The sequence below is a fragment of the Homarus americanus genome, unplaced genomic scaffold, assembly GCF_018991925.1.
Source record: "Homarus americanus isolate GMGI-L3 unplaced genomic scaffold, GMGI_Hamer_2.0 scaffold57980, whole genome shotgun sequence".
NCBI lineage: Eukaryota > Metazoa > Arthropoda > Malacostraca > Decapoda > Nephropidae > Homarus > Homarus americanus.
This window is the reverse complement of record NW_024716703.1, coordinates 18277154-18295191: the sequence shown is the minus strand read 5'-3', so window position 1 is coordinate 18295191 and position 18038 is coordinate 18277154.

Here is an 18038-nt window from a genome sequence, read left to right as displayed (position 1 = left end):
TCCGACCGGCGGTGAACAGGTGACATGGCGGTGAATAAACAGCTGACTTACGCGGTGAATAACAGCGACTTGGCGATGAATAAAGCTGACTGGCGGTGAATAACAGCTACCAGCAAAAATAACAGGCATCTGGGGTAAATAACAACGAATCGGTGGTGAATAACAGGTGAATCCGTGAATAACAGGAAATTGGAAGGTGAATAAGGAGCTGCCGGTCAAGGGGCCAGTATAAACAGGTGAGTCAGACAGTGAGCAACACAGCCAGTGCAAAACAGCTACTGTTGAATAACAAAGCGACAACATGTACATGAAAGTAAGAGGAGGCAGAATAACAAAGGACCTGAGATAGTAAAGCGACTGCAGTGAATAACAGCGAGTGGAATACCAGTATTAACAGGCGACTCGGGTGAACAACAAGACTATGTAAGAATAAAGAACCGACGGTGAATAAATGGCTTGTAACCACTACTAGAAAAAGTTCATGTTATTCATTAATCATTAACAACGTAAGAACACACTGACTCTCACTTAAGATACGACACAAAGTTCGCGGCCAACACGGTATCACACATGTTCCGAGACTCGACTGTAACCATTATTAAATCCGGCCTTTTGTCAAGACTCGGGTTGTAGCACTGTGATCAAGACTCAGGTTATGACACCGTGATCAACGCTCAGGCTATAACACCTCAGCTAAGCCTTTGACAGAGTCCCCGCACGAAAGACTAATACCAAATGGTGGAGGCTCAAGGAATTCGAGATGTTCCAAATAGATTAGGGCGTGGTTAAAGGACAGGAAACAGCGAGTCAGCATTAATGGTATTAGATCCGATTGGGGTAACATCACTAATGGTGTACCCCAAGACTCCGTACTTGGACCATTACTATTTATTATATACATAAACGACATTCTGTAGATATAGGCGGAAACAGCAACATACTGTAAGTAAATTTGCTTACGACACTAAAATAGAATGAATATAGAATCCCTAGAAAGCATTCAGAGGAGGATGAAAATACTAATCCCGGGCATTAGGAACCTCGAGTACAGAGACAGATTAAAGCATCTTAATTTGCATTCCCTCGAGAGACGTAGAGTGAGGGGCGATATGATCGAGGTGTATAAATGGAAGTCAGGGCTAAACAAAGGTGGCATAACAAAGGTACTCATATTATCCACCCAGGAGCGAACTCGTAGCAATGGTTTTAAATTAGATAAATTTAGATTTAAGCGTGAGATAGGTAAACATTGGTTTGGAAATAGAGGAATGGACGAGTGAAACACGTTACCGAACTTTATAATTAACTCGAACATGCTGGGTAACTTCAAATATTGTCTGGACGGATATATGAGCGATAGGTGTCGGGTGTAAACTGGGCTGCCAAGTATGGGCCAATTGGCCCTCTGTAGTTTCCTCCATACCTATGTTCTTATGTGATCAACACTGAGGTTATGGCACCGTGATCAACACTCAGGCTATGGCACCGTAATCAACAGTCAGGTTATGGCACCGTGATCAACACTCAGGTTACGGTTACGTGATCAATAACAATCAGGTTATGGCACCGTGATCAACAAACCTGTTTCTGGTGGCACAAACACGTCATCTGCCGCGTTATTAATGATCATCACCAAACATGTTTACCTGAAGGGGCCCTCAAGACGCCAAAAGGAACATATAGTATCTGGGTGACAGTGAAGGCCGGAGTCTAGCTGACAGCTTCTAATTGAGTCTTGATCTCATCTGTGTGTGTGTGTGTGTGTGTGTGTGTGTGTGTGTGTGTGTGTGTGTGTGTGTAGGAGTTGCGTGAAGCAAGTGTGCTACTGTCGCAGGTGTTGAGGCATGAGGTGAGTAATGCAGGTGTGTGGCTGTAGCAGGTGTGGTAGTAACAGGTGAGTGATGCAGGTGTGGGAGTAATACAGGTATAGGATTATAAGGTAAACACAACAGCCCAAAGACTCCACCCAGTCGTCTTCACAACTATGGCCGCAGGTCTCACGTATTTCCTCACATTCCTTACAAGTGACGTCCACATTTTCTACCAACATGGAAGGTCTGGTCCCTAAGACGTGTATTAATAATAAAATAAAGTGTCTAGGTAAATTATCATATATTATTACAACGTGATGGTGGCCCGGGTCATGGCTGTTGACTAGAACACAAGAGGGGGATAAAATAAATTGTTTTTAACGTGCCGAGGAACTTGTCTGTGTTAGGGTTTACAACATCTCGTAAAATCTTATCATTTGGTTCTAACTGAAGCAGAAAATTGCCAGATTGTAGAGTGCGACACAGCGATCACCGGTAATGCTGTTCGTCTATGTTACAGCAGCTGTGTTATTGTTATGTTCCTTTTTGTTACAGCAGTTGTTTTTATTATGCTCTTGATTTAAATAAGTTGTTTTAGTGCTGTTGTTTACATCAAACGTTTTACTTATGTTGTTAATGAAGACAACATATATTTGTAAAGCAGTTTGTTAATATATAGTGAATTATAATATTGGCTGATAACTGGTGACTGTTTATCTATCTTTTCCAAGTCTGGTGTTTTATTTTAGTGTTGTTGGTTTACGTCAACTTTGGTTGAATACAGTCAGTTTAGTCCACCGTTAACCTCTCTTAACTACCTATGGTTGGCTGATTTTATTTATTTTGTATTTTTAATCGATGCCTTTTTTCATGGTTTTAATAAAATAATATGTTTTTTTTATATTTACAGATGGTTTTAATGATTTATAGTATATTTGGAAAGGCATAAAATAGGGTGAGCAGAAAAGCATTGTAGGAGTCGTTACAAGTGTATGGGGTGGGAGGAAGGCATTAAAAGGATTCTATGAGAACAGCAGAGTCATTGTAAGGGTAAATGGGACAGAAACTGAAAATTTTGGAATAAAATTCTGTGGGTGTTAGACACGGATGCGTTATGTCCCGTGGTTGTTCAAAATAGACATCGATGTGAACTATTATGCATTGGACTACGCCACTGTTCACGTAAGTTGTTGGGCTCTGAGCCTCTGATTCTAATGTGTCCAGATCACGTATTATACGGGTCCAGGGTAGCTAAATTGCAACTGCCCACCTCTCTCTCTCCAACTGTACTTAAACCTATTCTTTAAAACTGTCTACCGTTAAAGTAGAATAGTTTGTCCATGCATTAAGAAGAACTTAAACTTAGTTTTTGCCTTCAAGCATGTAGGATGAGTCTGGATGAGTGATCAAAGATTGTGTTTTTCAAAATTCGTTCTTTTCACAACGATTATTTTTTTTAGATAAAAAAGAGTATAAATAATTTCTAAGTCAACCTCAATGTAATGTTTATGAGTAATACCTTATTAAAACGTTATAAAAAGAACTTCAAATAATTAAAACTTATTAAAACCATCATAATAGTATAAAAACTGCTTTTAGCAATGGTTTTTGCTTACCCTGTTTTTTCAAGGTCACTTTTTAGTGGTCATGTGTTCTTCTGCATGTACTTAAGTAGATAGACACATTCAATTTTAATTCGGACAAAAAGGTGTATTCACCCTAAAATCCTATACGTATAAGGGGTAAGGTTAACCGTTTTTGCCTGCGTCTCGATATCAACGAATTTGTTCAAGATTGTGGTAGTAGAGGGAGGACCGTGGTAGTAGAGGAAGGGTCGTGGTAGTAGAGGAAAGGCCGAGGTAGTAGAGGAAGGGCCGAGGTAGTAGAGGAAGGGTCGTGGTAGTAGAGGAAGGACCGTGGTAGTAGAGGAATGGTCGTGGTAGTAGAGGAAGGACCGTGGTAGTATAGGAAGGGTCGTGTTAGTAGAGGAAGGACCGTGGTAGTAGAGGAATGGTCGTGGTAGTAGAGGAAGGACCGTGGTAGTATAGGAAGGGTCGTGTTAGTAGAGGAAGGACCGTGGTAGTAGAGGAATGGTCGTGGTAGTAGAGGAAGGTCGGTAGTAGAGAAAGGGGTAAAGGGAGTAGAGAAAGGGTCGTGGTAGTAGAGGAAGGGTCGTGGTAGTAGAGGAAGGGTAGTAGAGGAAGGGTCGAGGTAGTAGAGAAAGGGTCGTGGTAGTAGAGGAAGGGTCGTAGTAGAGGAAGGAAGGGAGTAGAGGAAGGGTCGTGGTAGAGGAAGGACGGTAGAGGAAGGTTCGGTAGTAGAGGAAGCCGAGGTAGTAGAGAAAGGGTCGTGGTAGAGGAAGGGTCGAGGTAGAGAAAGGGTCGAGGTAGTAGGGAGGGTCGTAGTAGAGGAGGGTTGTGGTAGAGAGGGAGGGTCGTGGTAGAGAAGGAGTGGTAGTAGAGAAGGTCGTGGTAGTAGAGTGTAGGTAGAGGCATGGTTGTAGAAGCTGGGAGGAGGACTGTGGTAGTAGAGAAAGGGTCGAGGTAGTAGAGGAAGGGTCGGTAGTGGGAGGGTCGAGGAGTAGAGGAAGGGTCGTAGTAGAGGAAGGGTCGAGGTAGTAGAGAAGGTCGTAGTAGGAGGAAGGGTCGTAGTATAGGAAGGGTCGGTAGTAGAGGAAGGGTCGAGGTAGTAGAGGAAGGGTCGTAGTAGAGGAGAGGTCGAGGTAGTAGAGGAGGGTGGAGAGGAGGTCGAGGTAGTAGAGGAAGGGTCGTAGAGGAGGGAGAGGAAGGGCTGAGGTAGTAGAGGGGAGGTAGTAGAGGAGGGTTGAGGTAGAGGAGGGTCAGAGTAGAGGAGGTCGGGAGAGGAAGGGCCGAGGGGAGGGAGGGTTGGGAGTAGAGGAAGGGTCGAGGTAGTAGAAAGAGAAGGGCAGAGAGGAAGGACGAGTAGTAGCAGGTGAGGTCGTGTAGAGAGGAAGGGACGTGGTAGTAGAGAAGGGTCGAGCAGAGGTAAGGGTTGGGTAGTAGAGGAATAATGGGTAGTAGAGGAAGGGTCGGTAGTAGAGGAATGATGTGAGTAGAGGGAAGGACGAGTAGAGGAAGGGTAGTAGAGAAGGGTAGAGAGATGGTCGGGGAGAGTAGTAGAGTGAAGGTAGCAGATAGAATGTAGAGAACGAGAGAGAGGTGACCGTGGAAAGAGGGAAGGGTAGCAGGTAGTGTCGGTAGTAGAGGAAGGGTCGAGTGTAGAGAGGAGAGGTCGTGGCAGGAGAGGAGGTCGTGGAGAGAGAATGCTGTAGTAGAGGCAGGGTAGTAGAGGAAGGGTCGTGGTAAGATAAGGGTCGTAGTAGTAGAGGAATATCGTGGTAGTAGAGGGAGGCGGTAGTAGAGAATGGGTAGTAGAGTAAAGTAATGGTAGAGGAAGGGTCGTGGTAGTAGGAGTGAAGAGGTCAAGTAGCAGAGAAGGACTGTGCAGTAGAGGAAGGGTCGTAGAGAGGAAGGCGTGTAGCAGAGGAAGGGTCGTGAGAGAGGAACAGAAGAGAAGAAGACTGCAGAGAGCAGGAAGGTAGAGAGAAGGTGTAGTAGAGAGAGGGAGGTGAAGAGAGTAATAAAGGTGGTGGTAGAGAGGAAGGGTCGTGAGAGAGGAAGGTAGTAGAGGAAGGGTTGAGTAGGAGGGAAGGAAGTCGAGAGAGGAAGAGTCGTGGGTAGAGTATGGGTAGTAGAGGAAGGGTCGTGGTAGTAGAGAAGAAAGAGTGGTAGTAGAGTGAAGGAGAGGAAGGTCGTGGTAGAGAAGGCTAGTAGAGAATGAGGTAGTAGAGGAAGGAATGAGGTAGAGGAAAATTGTAGAGGAAGAAGAGGAGGGTCGTAGCAGAGAAGGGTCGGTAGCACAGGGAAGGTAGTAGGAGAAATGAGCAGAGCAGAAGAAAGCAGAGGAAGCTGGTGAGAGGGGGCCGTGGTAGTAGAGGAAGGGTCGTAGTAGAGGAAGGGTCGCAGAGAGGAAGGGACGTGGTAGTAGAGGAAGGCCGGTAGTAGAGGAAAGGGCGTAGAGGCGACGGTAGAGGAAGCGGTAGTAGAGAAGGCCGTGGTAGTAGAGGAAGGTTTATATAGGAAGGGTAGCAAGAGAGAAGGCAATGTGTAGTAGAGGAAGGTTGGTAGTAGAGGAATAATGTAGAGAGGAAGGACTGTGGTAGTAGAGGAAGGAAGGGTAGTAGAGGAAGGGTTTGGTAGTAGAGGAAGGGTCGCAGAGAGGAAGGTAGAAGAAGGGTACAGAGGAATGAGGCAGAGATGGTCGAGGCAGAGGAAGGCGACCGTAGCAGAATGGTCGGGCGTAGTAGGAGGCGTGGGTAGAGGAAGGTGGTAGTAAAAGGTCGGTAGCAGGAAGCGGTCGTAGAAGAGGAGGAAGGGTCGGTAGAGGAAGGGTCGAGTAGAGGAAGCGACCGGTAGAGGAAGGGTCGTGGTAGTAGAGAAGGGTCGGTAGTAGGAAGGGTCGTAGAGAGAGGAAGGTCGTGGTAGAGAAGGGGTCGTGGGTAGAGAGAGGAAGGGTCGTAGAAGCAGGTAATGGGTTAGCAGAGAGAGGGAAGGGCCGAGGTAGAGGAGGACATCGGTAGTAGAGAAGGGTCGTGGTAGTGGGATGGCAGAGCAATGGTCGGTGAAGAAAGATGCAGTATCGATGTAGAAAAGTAACGAGGTAGCAGAGGAATGGTGCAGAGAGATGGCGGCAGTAGAGAGGAAGCGTGGTATAGAGGAAGTGGTCGTAGGCAGAGGCGTCGTGGTAGTAGAGAAGGGTCGTGAGTAGAGGAAGGGTCGTGGTAGTAGAGAAGGGTCAGGTAGTAAAGGAAGGGTAGAGGAAGGGTCGGTAGTAGAGGAAGGGTAGAGGAAGGTAGCAGAGAAGGGCTGTAGTAGAGGAAGCAAGAAGGGTCGGTAGTAGAGGAAGGATGTAGTAGTAGAGAAGGGTCGAGGTAGTAGAGAAGGATGAGGTAGAGAAGGATGAGGTAGGAGGAAGGGGTCGTGGGTAGTAGAGAAGGAACGAGGTAGCAGAGAGAAAGGTCGTAGAAAGAGAGAAAGAAAGAATAGAGTAACAATGGTAGTAGAGTGGTGTGGTAGAAAGAAGCGTGTAGAGAAGGGTCGTGGTAGTAGAGAGAAGGAAGAGGTGTGGTAGTATAGAAGGTAGTAGAGAAGGGGTAGTAGAGAAGGGGTAGTAGAGGAAGGTCGAGGTAGTAGAGGAAGGAAGGAGGTAGTAGAGAAGGGTCGAGGTAGTAGAGGAAGGTCGTAGAGGAAGGTCGAGGTAGTAGAGGAAGGGTCGGTAGCAGAGGAAGGGTCGGCAGTGGTGAGGAACAGATGCGAAAGTGGCATGGTAGGGTAGAAGAGTCGGAGGTAGAGAGAAGGGTAGTAGAGAATGGCATAGAAGGGTAGAGAAGGGCCGTGTGGTAGTAGAGGGAGACTGTGGTAGTAGAAGGGTCGTGGCAGAGGAAGGGTAGAGAAGGACTGAGGTAGAGAAGGGGTCGTGGTAGTAGAGGAAGGGTAGTAGAGGAAGGGAGGTAGTAGAGAAAGGTCGTGGTAGTAGAGACAGTAGAGGAAAGGTCGTAGAGAAGGGTAGTAGAGGAAGGGACGAGGTAGTAGAGGAAGGTAGCAGAGGAAGGGTCGTGGTAGTAGAGGAAGGTAGTAGAGGAAGTGGTAGTAGAGGACGAGGTAGTGAGAAAGGGTCGAATGGGAGGCAGAGGAGTAGTAGAGGAGAAGGAGGAAGGGTAGCAGAGAAGGGTCGTGGTAGTAGAGAAGGGGTTAGAGGTAGAGAGGAGGTAGTAGAGAAGGTAGTAGAAGGTAGAGGGAGGTTGTAGTAGAGGAAGGGAAGTAGAAGAAAGAGCCGGGTAGTAGAGGATGTGGTAGTAGAGAAGGACTGAGGTAGTAGAGGAAGGTCGGTAGTAGAGGAAGGGTCGTGGTAGTAGAGAAAGGGTCGGTAGTAGAGGGAAGGCTGGGTAGTAGAGAAGGGTCGGTAGTAGAGGAATGTGGTGAAGGAGAGGAATGGGCGTAAGTAGTAGAAGGACGTGATAAGAGAAGCGTATGAGGCAGTAGAGAAGGAAGTGGGTAGTAGAGGAAGGTAGAGGTAGTAGAGAGGAAGGGTTGAGGTAGTAGAGGAAGGGCCGAGGTAGTAGAGGAAGGGTAGTAGAGGAAGAAGGGTAGTAGAGGAAGGACCGTGGTAGTAGAGGAAGGGTCGTGGGTAGTAGAGGAAGGGTAGTAGAGGAAGGAATGGTAGTAGAGGAAGGGTTGTAGTAGAGGGAAGGGTAGTAGAGGAAGGTTGTAGTAGAGGAAGGATGTGGTAGTAGAGGAAGCGACTGTGGTAGTAGAGGAAGTGGTAGTAGAGGAAGGGTCGTGGCAGAGAGAAGGACTGTAGTAGAGGAAGGGTCGGTAGAGAGGAAGGGTGGTAGTAGAGGAAGGTCGTGGTAGCAGAGGAAGGGTCGGCAGTAGAGAAGACGGGATAGTAGAGTGGAGTCGGTAGTAGAGAAGGGTCGGCAGTATAGAAGGGTCGGTAGTAGAGGAAGGGTCGGCAGTAGAGGAAGGGTCGCGGTAGTAGAGAAGGCCGTGGTAGTGTTGAGATGGGTCGTGGTAGCAGAGGAAGGGGCGAGGTGGAGAGGAGAGGCGCGGTCGGTAGGAAGACGGTAGTAGAGTGAAATGGTCGGTAGTAGAGGAAGGGTCGGTAGTAGAGAAAGCCGTGGTAGTAGAGGAAGACGGTGGTAGTAGAGGAAGGGGTGGTAAAGGAGTGAAAGGTGGTAGTAGAGGAAATGAATGGGTGGCAGAGGAAGGTCGAGGTAGTAGAGGAAGGGTCGTGGTAGTAGAGGGAGCGTCGGGTAGCAGAGGAAGGGTCGGCAACAGAGAGCGGTCGTGGTAGCAGAAGGAGGTTGTGTAGCAGAAGGGTAAGGTAGTGGAAAAGAAGGGATCGTGGCAGCAGAAGAAGATTTGGTAGCAGAATGAGGGCCTGGTAGCAGAAACGGTCAGGCAGCAGAAAACAGGGTAGGCAGCAGATGGCCACTGTGGGTAGCAGAGCAATGGCCGTGGCAGAGCAGAGCGCATGGGTCAGGCAGAGATGGAAGGCTTGGGTAGTAGAAGGAGGGTTGTGCTAGTAGAAGGAGAGTGGTTGTGGTAGCAGAAAGGGGTTGTGGTAGTAGAGAAGGGTGGGTAGAGAGTGAAGAGGTAGTAGAAGGAGGTAATGTAGTAGTAAGAGGTGTAAAGAAATAAGGCCAGGTAAGAGGGGTTGTGGTAGAGAGGTTCTGATAGGTAGTAGAGGAAGGTTGTGGTAGCAGAGGGTCAGGTAGCAGATGCATGGGTGTAGTAGCAGAAGAATTGTGGTAGCAGGAGGGTTAAGTGTGGTAGTAGAAGGAAGTTGTGGTAGCAGAAGGAGGGTCAGGTAGCAGAATGAGGATTGCAGTAGAAGAATGGATGGCTGTGGCAGTAGAGGATGTAGCAGATGGGTCAGGTAGCAGAGCAGGAGCAGACTGAGTGGCAGGCAGCAAGGAGGTTGTGGTAGTAGAGTGAAGGAGGGTTGTGGTAATAGAAGGAGGCATTGAGGTAGCAGTGCAGGTAATGGAGGGTTGTAGCAGATAGGGTGGCTGGGTAGCAGAGGAAGGGTCAGGTAGTAGAGGAGGAGGCAGTAGTGAAGGCTGTGGTAGCAGAGAAGCGGGTTGTAGCAGAGAGAGTGGCAGGTAGTAGAAGGAGGGTTGTGGCAGGCAGAGTGTGTAGTAGAAGAAGGAGGGTTGTGGTAGCAGAGAACATGTCAGGTAGCAGAGAAGGGTTGTGGTAGTAGAAAGAATGGCTGTGGTAAAGAACAGGAAGCATTGTGGTAGCAGAAGGAGTGGGTCAGGCAGAAAGATAAATACAGGCAGCAGAATGAATATGGTAGTAATGAGTGGGCCAGGTAGCAGAATGAGTGGCTGTAGAGAAGGGTCAGGCAGCAGAATGAGGGTGAGGTAGCAATGATGGGCAGCAGAAGTCAGATGCTGTGGTAGAAAGGCTGGCTGGTAGTACAGAAGGGCTGTGGTAGTAGAGGAAGGGTTGTAGCAGAGGGAGGGTCAGGTAGCAGAAGGAGGGTTGTAGTAGAAGGAGGTGGTAGCAGAAGGAGTGGTTGTGGCAGTAGGGATGGGTTGTAGATAGGAGGGTTGGGTGAGAGAAGGGGTTGTGGTAGTAGAAGGAGGGTTGTAGTAGAATGAGGTTGGGTGGCAGCAGGATGTGGGTCAGGCAGCAGAACGAGGGTCAGGTAGCAGAAGGTGGCTGGGTAGGTAGCAGAATGAGGTCAGGCAGCAGAGATGGGCTGTATATAATGACGGTCAGGTAGCAGATGGGCGGTCAGGCAATAGAATGAGTGGTCAGGCAGCAGAATGAGGGCTGTGGCAGCAGAGGACTGTGGCAGCAGAATGAGGGCCAGGCAGCAGAGTGGCCAGGCAGCAGAGGAGGTTGTGGCAGCAGAATGAGGTCAGGCAGCAGTGAAAGCCGGTGCAGAAGTGAGGAGGGCTGTAGCAGAATGAGGGCCAGGTAGATGTAGTAGTAGAAAAGGGCTGTGGTAGTAGAATGAGTAGCAGAAGAGACAGTAGGAGTGATGCACATGGGCTTGTGGTAGCAGAATATGGCAGGTAGCAGAATGATGGGTCAGGTAGCAGAATGAGGGTCAGGTAGCAGAGGAGTGGGCTGTAGCAGAATGAAATGGTCAGGCAGCAGGTCGAGGGCTTGCAGCAGGCCGAGATGCTGTAGCAGGAGGGTGTGGCAGCAGAATATGGTCAGGCAGCAGATGAATGGGTCAGGCAGAAAGATGGTAATGGCTGTATAGCAGAATGAGGGTCAGGCAGATGGCTGTGGCAGCAGATACGGCTGTGGCAGCAGAATGATGGGTCAGAGGCTGAGCAGTAATGAGGTCAGGAAGAGAGCGAGTGGCTGTGGCAGCAGAGCAGTCAGGTAGCAGGATATTGTAGCAGATAAGGTCAGGCAGCAGAATGATGGCTGTAGCAGAGGAATGGCCTGGTAGCAGAAGCGATATTGTAGCAGGAGTGGTCAGGCAGCACAAGGGTCAGGTAGTAGTAATGATGGGTTGTGGTAGCAGAGTGGAGTGGGCCAGGCAGGAGGGTTGCAGTAGCAGGAGTGGCAGGCAGAGAGCAAGGGGTCAGGCAGAATGAGGGCCAGGCAGAAAGATGAAGGGTCATTGTGGTAGCAGAGGAGGGTTGCAGAAAGAGAATGAGGGTCAGGCAGTAGAATGAGGGTCAGTGGTAGCAGGATGGGCAGGTAAAGAGATATGGGTTGCAGCAGAATGATGGTCAGGCAGCAGATGGTACGGTCAGGCAGCAGATATGTAGAGGCAGCAGAATGATGGGCCAGGTAGCAGAATGATGGCATGAGGGTCAGGCAGCAGGAGGGTCAGGCAGCAGAAGCCGGTAGCAGAGGATATTCCAGCAGAATGATGGGTTGCAGCAGATAGCCGGTCAGGCAGTAATGAGGGTTGTGGCAGCAGAAGGATGGTGAGTAATAGTCAGGTAGCAGAATGATGGCCGGTAGCAGAATGAGTGGCTGTGGTAGCAGCAGGCCAGGTAGCAGAATGATGGGCCAGGTAGCAGAATGAGTGGGTCAGGCAGCAAAGAGTGGAGGTGTCAGTTAGCAGAGTGAAGGGCCAGGGTAGCAGGATGGCCAGGCAGTAGAGAAGGGCTGCAGTGGTAATGAGTGGCCAGGCAGGAGGTCAGGTAGCAGAGAATGGTGTGGTAGCAGAATGTGGTAGCAGAGGGAGGATTGTGGCAGAGAAGGGATGGGTAGTAGAAGGAGTGGCCTGGTAGTAGGAGTGGGCAGAGATGGGGTTGGCAGTAGTAGAAGGAGGGCAGGTAGTAGGAGGTTGTGGTAGCAGAGGAAGGCTGGTGGTAGTAGGATGAGGTTGTGGTAGTAGAGGAAGGGTTGTGGTAGTGGTTTGGTAGTAGAAGGAGGGGTTAGGTAGTAGAAGGAGGGTTGTGGTAGTAGAAGGAGGGTTGTGGTAGTAGAAGGAGGGTTGTGGTAGTAGAGGGAGGGTTGTGGTAGTAGAGGAAGGGTTGTGTGTATTTGAGCGTGTGCGAACGCGTGTGTGTGGGGGGGGGGGCTGCAAGAGAGGTAGATAAATATGGACTCAAAGTTATAAAAAAAAAATGTGATTTTCGTGGAAGTATTTGGACTACTTTAATATTCACGGGGGAAGAAGCTACTGTAGAAGGAAGACTTGAGTGATGAGATACAAGAAAAGTTTCTCCCTTATAGACAAAATCTTATCCCTGACGTGAACTTTGTGTGGAGATGGAAAGGTAGTGGTTGGCCTTAAGTGGAAACAAGGAAGGAATATATAGATGAGATATTAAACAAAATTAAAGAAAAATAACCGGTTAATAATGATATGTGATGTCAGATTATACCAACAGGTAATGTATTGAGAAGAGAGGTTAAATACATTAGAAATACGATACAACATAAAGATTAGTTCCCCCAATTAACTTCACCTGATGATGAACACCCTAACTCTAGCTGGGTTAGGTTAAGCTTAGTTTAGATAAGGCTAGATTAGATTAGGTTACGTTAGCTTAGTTTATGTTAGCTTAGGTTAAGGTAGGTTATTTTAGCTCGGGTGTGTAATTTTCAGGTGATCCGAAATAGGTTCTGGCAAGGAAAAGAAAATACTCCCAGTGTCCGGCTTATCAAATGTACTTCCAAAAATATATATGTATGCTGAAGTATGTGTAAAAATGTGTGACGCATATACGAACATACACGAATAGCAAAGCGCAGGTGTAAGCATAACCAAGTCTCTAATGCGCACACGTACACACACGCATAGGCACAGGCACACACGCACATACACGCACGTACACTCACACACGCGCTGACGGGGGGGGTGGGGCTTGTCTAAGTAAGTTATCGGAGGTGTTGTGGAGTCATCGACGCAGGTAACAGTTTCTCTAGAATTGTTTTGATGTATTTATAGGAGGTAGTGAGAGGTGGAGGCAAACATACACTTATCAGTATAAGTGAGGAGGAGCGGAAGGACTTAACTACAAACTATTGGATAAACTGTCAACATTATCATCCTCGCTGCCACCACCGCCGTTGCCACAACCACAACTACTACCACCACCATCACTACAGCTACCACCCTCACTACAACTACAACCACCACTACCACCATCACAATAACCACCACTACCACCAGAACCACTCGCCACCACCTCCACTACTACCACTATCGCCTTCACCACTATCACCGCCACCAGGACCACTGTCTCTTGTATGTCCTTTTTAGTCGCTTTCTTTCTTTCGTTTTCCTCTTCTCCCTTACCTCATATTCTTCTTACATCTCCCTTACCAATTCTAACTTTTTTTTTCCTTCTTTTCTTCTTCACACACTAGTTTTCCTCTTGTAGTCTTCCTCTTCTCCTGCTACGGGTACTAATTTGCCCTTCAATAAGAAAAAAGTAGTTTTCATTAAATTGGGTCGTAAAAAACAAACATTAATAACAGCTCCAAATTTTGCTGTGATTTATGACGAGATTTCTTCTGGGTGTTTTTTATGGGTGGGGTAACAGGGGTGGGGGTAAGGGAGGGAAGGGGGTAAAGGGATTCAGAGTGTCAGAGGGGTAAGGGTGATTTAGAAAGTTGGCGAGGAAGGAAAGGAAGGAAGGGAAGGTGGATCAAGGAGGAAGGGAGGGGGAGCCAGCAGGGTCGTCATGGCTATAAAAATCATGAATTACTCCAACATTTACTGTTTCCTCCTGGAAGTTCACCGCCATCATTTAGATCTTTCATTAAAGTCACCTTAGGTAACTGTTTGCTTGGTCAGCGCCGGAGACTGAGATATGACACCCATGTCGCCCCCCTTAAACCCGGGCCATGGCTGCCACAATATACTGTGTGGGAGTAAGTCAAATTTTGGCGAGTCAGCGGCGGTGTTAGACCATGAAGGTATGTTTCAGGTGTGTAGTTATGGGGAGGTGTAGGACCATGAAGGTGTGTTTCAGGTGTGTAGTAATGGGGAAGTGTAGAACCATGAAGACTGTTTCAGGTGTGTAGTTCTGGGGAGGTGTAGGACCATGAAGGTGTGTTTCAGGTGTGTAGTTTTGGGGAGGTGTTAGAACATGAAGGTGTGTAGTTATGGGGAGGTGTTGGACCATGAAGGTGTGTTTCAGGTGTGTAGTAATGGGGAAGTGTAGAACCATGAAGACTGTTTCAGGTGTGTAGTTCTGGGGAGGTGTAGGACCACGAAGACTGGATTTCGGGTGTGTAGTCAATTCCTATTGTTAACGCCACACCCTCACCTATTCCACATTGTTACCACCACACCTTCACCTACTTCACACTGTTACCACCACACCTTCACCTACTCCACAGAGAAACCAGATATCAGATGAACAACGTTGTTATAGAGAAACCCGACTGTGAGAATAGGAATAATGATAAGTGGGAATCTTAAGCCAAGTAAACAATGTACTGTATATTTGCTCGAAACAAGGCTAACTAAGTACTTAGGTTCACACAAAGGAGTTTTAGTTACAAGACATGCGAGGTTATCATAAAACTATATCTTGCGCTTGTTAGACTTCACTTGGATTACGCAGTTCAGTTCTGGTCACCGTAATACAGAATGGATATAGAATCCCTAGAAAGAATTCAGAGGAGAATAACAAGACTAATCCCGGGCAATAGGAACCTTGAGTACAAAGACAGGTTAAAGCATCTTAATTTGCACTTAGTCGAGAGACTTAGAGTGAAGGACGATATGATCGAGGTTTATAAATGGAAGTCAGGGCTAAACAAAGGTGATATAACTAAGGTGCTCAAACTATCCAACCCAGGAGCGAATTCGTAGCAATGGTTTTAAATTAGACAAATTTAGATTTAGGCGCGAGATAGGTAAACACTGGAAATAGAGTAGTGGATGAGTGGAACAAGTAACCAAGCATCATCATGAACTCGAATATGCTGGGAAGCTCCAAATATAGGTTGGATGGATATATTAACAAAAGGGGTTGGGTGTAAACGGGACTGCCCAGTATGGGCCAATAGGCCCGCTGCAGTTGTCTCCATTCTTATGTTCACTGTTACCACCAAACCTACCTACTCCACATTGTTACCACCAACCTTCACCTACCCCACACTACGATAGAATGGTCACGTGGAATATTTCCAGCCACACGTCTACACTTGCGACCACATTAATACTGAACCGAGTCCATCCTTCTCTCTCACTACCATTAACGTTAACCATGAAGTTATATCTGAATTCTGTTACGGCCTGCAGTCATTTGTGAAATGACTTTGAAACCAGGTTCGTCTAGGAAATGATTTCATTAAAAAGAAGACCAAACACCACATGTCATAGTATATAAAACCAAACAAGTTCTGTTGACTTGATCAGAAACTGCTTTAAGTTAAGCATTAGATTTATGAAGTAAATGAATGACCAACCATTTTAGTTGGCTGCTGATTCGGATTAGTCCAAATTATCATGACAGAACCAAAGTAAGTTATCAGTTATCATAACACCCAGAGGGCATATTAAGAAAGAAGATAAAATTAAAAGTGCTTATTATTAACTTAACAAACAATGACTTATGAACTAACAAAACGTGACCCAAGAACGGTTATGAACTTAACATCTTAACTTGTTAAATATAACCAACGATTGACATAGAATTGGGACCAAACCTTTAACATTAAACACAACACCATAGGAGTAAGGCCAGACACAATTAGGGTGATACCAGATACACAACACTGTATAATATTTAAGGTTCTGTAGTGATATCGGTTAATATCACTTGACTGCTCAGGTCCACAACACACAAGTTCACAAGCGACCCTCTGGGCGATGGTACAGACTGCCGCGTAAACCAGTCGGTTCTCTTTATATAGGATCAAATACTGGCAGGTGAGCGGAGCTCAAGGTGTAACAAGCGTAAGGGTTGTTAGCTTGTTGAGCAAGAGCAGCTCACAAGGACGCAAGCTTTTACACAGGATATTGGCTGGTCCGTCCTTACAGGCCTTTCCTATAACAATTCTGATTGGTGGTTATAAGTTATTATGTATGCTGAGTTATGTTACTACAGAAACTCACCAAGCAGAGTAAATTTGATAGTGGTCCTTATGTTGTCATTGATTGTTATAAATTGTCGTGTACCTCAGCTTACTGCTGTAAGACCCACCAATCAAGGAACATTTGTGGGGCGTGTACGTGTTCTTACTGGCTGTGTGAGCATCCAAAGTTGGTCACTGTGCCACACAAATCCCCCAATCACTGTAAAGTTGTAAGTGCTTCTTAAATTGTCATTGGTGGTGTGAAGTGATCATGCTGCCACAATAATATGCCACTTAATGTTGATGTGAGTTTTTATTGTTACACAATGAATGAAATTATTCCAAGAGTCATTTGGCGAGGTAATTCCTCAAATACTAACTTTTTGACCCTAATCGGCCTATCTAGGAATATTCACAGTATACTGAAATGTATACTAAAATCAAAATACTGTTAATTTTGACCTTACTGGCAAGGTCTTCTTTGTGCCCACTTACGATTATGCTTATATTATAAATAAAAAACACAAACATAACATCAAAACATTATCATAGCCTTCACCATGATCAGTGAAGGCGTCTCACATACACCTCTACAGTCCTCTTCTATACATCTTTATAGCCAGGCAAGTGTCATTGAACGTCTTAATTTTCCAATTGTCTTTTGGAAGTTACTTGTTTAATTATTTTATACAGACATTATATTTAGCAGATATTCATTGAGAACAGTGTACAGTATATCGGTAACTTGAAGTTGTCGAAGAACGTTTTTGGTGTATGCTGGCGGCTGTTAGAAGGTAAGAGTGTGTTATTGTGCTTTATGTAGAGTGAGGTGAGACCTTTATGGTGTATATCGGACATCTATACATGGTGTCACATTACGTCAACACCATCCTGTCGTACAGTATAGCTTGTAGGTTCACACACCTTCACAATTTAATTCTTTAGTATCATGGTTATAAATGTACTGTACAGTATGTGAGTGAGGTCTCGTACAGGTCAGGTTATAAGTTTAAGCATTAGAACTGCGCACACTTAAACATACATGGATGCACCTACACACGAACTCACACACACACACACACATTAGGTACATTACTACTCACCAAAGAGCTATAACATCTAAGTCGGCTGATCCTTTGTCACTGTGACATGCCGTGACCAAGTCTTATGACAGTATACTAAATTCCTACATAATTATGATGGTGCCACACTACAGTAACTGTCAAGTCCTTATCTTCAACCTCTTGTTAGTTATTCGTGCTGTTACTACATGTGTATGTCAAAATTATGTAATTATGCCATCAAATTCTATGTTCTTTATGTTAAAACATTGTGTCAAATACCCCCGCCTCGCTTGTTATTCCCACCACTGCTTAGGGCGTGGGACGTAGAACTGTAGTCTGTCCGATCGTGCATCCTTGTCCCCCCGCCCTTCCCCACGTACGTCCTGAGATAAATATTTTTGTACCTAACTAATTTTACCATTCCTAACTGACAAGTGTCACAACGTAACTCCCTAAATTATATACATGTGAGGTGCGGCGGTCTCAGGTTTGCACCCAGTGCATCCTCAGTTCACCCAGCTGTGGATGTGTACCTAACTTTACAAATGGTGATACTGGGTTGTTGAGTGCAGTGCCGGCCGTACTGCCTCCTTGTGTACAGAAAATTTGTAATGTTTTACCTAAAATGCGTCCAATACTACACTGTAAATAACATGTGTCACAACATAACTTACTATAATGTAACCTACTTTGGTTAAGAAACTTGCGTAACAGCATAATACACTACGGTGTAGATAACACGTGTAAGACAACTTAGTACAGTGTAATTAATGCGTGTCATAACATAACGAAATTAATAGACAATAACTGCACTACATCATTACACTTTTATGACTTAACCCTCACATGACTGTGTCACCATTTACAGTGCCACTAGAATGGTCATATATACAGTATATATATATATATATATATATATATATATATATATATATATATATATATATATATATATATATATATATATTTCATGTAGATCCACAATGAAAACGTGGATAAGATAAATCTTGATAAAATCATAAGATGTCTTGAATAAAGACGAAAGTTAAGGTGCTCCGTTGTTTCCCTTTTCCCGTGTGATTTTATATATATATATATATATATATATATATATA